Source organism: Varroa jacobsoni, unplaced genomic scaffold, assembly GCF_002532875.2.
Source record: "Varroa jacobsoni isolate VJ856 unplaced genomic scaffold, vjacob_1.0 scaffold_636, whole genome shotgun sequence".
NCBI lineage: Eukaryota > Metazoa > Arthropoda > Arachnida > Mesostigmata > Varroidae > Varroa > Varroa jacobsoni.
Genome location: NW_019213538.1, coordinates 8,729 through 11,532, shown reverse-complemented (window position 1 = coordinate 11,532; position 2,804 = coordinate 8,729). Strand labels below are relative to the sequence as shown.

The following is a 2,804-nucleotide window of genomic DNA, read 5'->3' as shown; positions in this document are numbered from 1 at the left end:
ATTTCATTGTCACACACACATGCACAAATACACACAGACGCATACACACATACACACACACATATAGACACACGCCCGCACACACACCCACGCACACTAACACACGTTAACAACGGTGACAATGCCAGGTGTTGATTTAGGTTATTTTTTACCATGTTTACTTACTATGCTGCTCTCTGCAATAGGTACGACTAAGCCTCGGCCTACTGTTTTAATTTTTTGTATGTACTTGCATATCAGTTGAACTGTATATGACCTTCTAGTAGTGTTGAGATGAGCTGAAATTAAATAAAGATAGTCCGCAGTAAGGCCAATAGAAAAAAAGTATTTTTTTTTTGTCACTTTATAGTAAGTGCTGACAGCGTTGCCCCAATTATAGATTGTCTACCCGTTAGGGATAACGAATGGGTCTACGAGTTGTTGAGTCGGATTTCGGTTATCTAAAAATCGGGCTGGATTTGCCCACTGTACGATACGAGGAACATTAGTTAGGAATCATATCACGGGGATTGTGTTCTTCATAATGGCGCATTGGATCTATAGAGCCGATGTTAGACATTCATTCAGTCTCTGTATTGTCTCGTTTAGAGGAGCAACGCAATTCTCGTATACTTGACCGCTGTTATTCCCTTGATTTGATTGTATTGGCTGTCTTCTTTATCTAAAAAGACAAGTCCTATAAAGATGTCCATTGTGGACGAGACGGAGGCAGGAGGTGTCATGCTGTTTTTAACCAGTTCGGCGGTACCCTGCCCTTTTTAATAAATGGAAATCATCGTTAGTGTCCTTTGTTGTACACTACAAGGTAGCGTTAATTTCCTCTATCGTTTCGCCGCTTGAGAAAATCATAGCTGATGATCTGTATTTACCTGGGCTAGCTTCGATGTTGCAGTTGTTACTTCAATGTTTTATTCAAACAATAATAGTTATGTATATATATATATACATTGCTTGTCGATGCCGGAAGATACTTAAGTGTATTTTTCTTACATTACCACGAATATATCATTAGTCGTAGCGTCATTTTGAGTGCGTGTAGATATTTATATCCTATTTCGATAAGAGTTTGTTACCAACGGTCTAATCCCCGGCCAAGGGCAACTCATTAAGGGTGGGTCTGCCTTTGGAGTTCATTGTCTGTCGGCGGATAGGTCTCCGCCATACGCCAAATTTTCTCGTTGGGAGAGGCGACGCGTATTCGATCACCATTGTAAATGTTCTACTAGCTTTCGCCATAATCGACTCAATGGCTACCGTTGTTCTGTGTTCATGTTCTGTGAGAGCCCTCAACCGGCGAAAATAGGACAAAAACTTCTTGTCCAACCGAGTGCATATTTCATGCCACCTATGTATATATAGTTGTTATTATTACAAGTTTGTAACCGTCACAGTGTTCACGACATGTAATTATCATTAATAATAGTATTTATCATCAGTATTAATTTTATGACAGCTTTCAAACTATCTTCGTTTTTCATTTGCCGCAGCTTTCGTTTACCTTCTGTTTGTCACTTCATTTGTTTTCGTTTTTTGGCCGCTGTCTTCGTAGACGTTATCCTTTGTTTAATATTATTATCCGTTATAATTCATGTTATTATCAGTATCATTATATATATTAATGTTGTCTGCTTGATAGATAAAATATCACGTAATATCCATCCATTGCGCCGTCTTTTTTCAGTGTCATTTCTTACGTCTTCAACATGATCAACGTCACATTATTTGCTAGTAGAATAGTAAGCTCATGCTTCTCTTCATATCTTCCATAACCACAGCTGTGTTTGAAACTTCTTTGTTCCTGTGGGGGCTGGGAACCGCTCAATCATTTATTAGCATCGGTGGCAATCTGCAAACCGCTACTATTCCTTAAAGAGCAATGAATTCATTGTTGCTGCTGCTGCTACTGTTGCGTACAGGATGACGCCGTTCTACCGCAACACTCTCCGTGAGATAGGAATCTTCGTAAAGTTCAGACAAACCGAACTCTATCTTAGCCTCCTCTATCTTAGCGCTTGTCTTCGGCGGCTCGTCTTTTCCTATTTGTTTCGCAGTCACATTTGCGGATGGGGCAATTTTTTTTGCCTTTCCACACACGAGCGTGAGCGTATTGTCACGGGTCGTTGAAATGCGCACCAGGCCACACCGACCTGAAATGGGACGAGATACTGATCATGTTAACAGACATAGTTCATCTCTTAGTAGTATGTTTGTGCTAATCGAAGTGAGACCAGACATGTGAATTGCCTCGTTGTTAAATCGAAAACAACTGCATTTCTCTTCTGTTTACACACATAAATGTATGTGAAAATAGCGTTTCTTTACAAGTAAGCCAGAATCGTCACTGTGACAGGATCGTTTATAGGCCGACTTGTTACTTGCAGACAAGTATCGTTCGGATTATCTATGGTGTTCTGAAGGTTATGATATGATCTTTTAAAGACTTACTCAAAAGCACGGCATGTAGTCTTCGAAAAACGTAACCCTTTTAGTCCCTTAGGTCAGACATCCATAATCACTTAGCTTGAATTATTTTCAAACACCCTGTATATAAGCCGTTTTAGTAAGGGCTGTGAATTCAGTTGGCTTACTAGACTATTAATTGTATTCACATGCAGTAAAGTTTATAATAGAATTACTTTTTTTTCTTTCACGTGACGACAGAGTGTTGATGCCTTTCCCTGAGATTCATCGCTGCATCTTCGTCATCGTCTCTGTAAATGAGTGACAAATTAGTGCCTATTATAAGCGCCCAAACTGTACCCCCCCCGCTCTCTCTCTCTCTCTCTCTCTCTCTCTCTCTCTCT

The 2,804-nt window shown here is 40.0% G+C and overlaps 1 protein-coding gene across 1 annotated transcript in view; it reads right to left on the bottom strand.

Moving 5' to 3' along the window:
- Window positions 1–209: 209 nt before the first annotated feature.
- LOC111262206 (uncharacterized) overlaps window positions 210–2,804 on the bottom strand; it is a 6,835-nt gene continuing 4,240 nt past the window's right edge. The window contains exons 4-5 of the mRNA XM_086968989.1: window positions 2,637–2,711; window positions 210–2,147 (exon numbers count right to left, since the gene is read on the bottom strand). The gene's annotated coding sequence lies outside the window, so the exon portion shown is untranslated. The remainder of the gene's footprint in view (window positions 2,148–2,636; window positions 2,712–2,804) is intronic.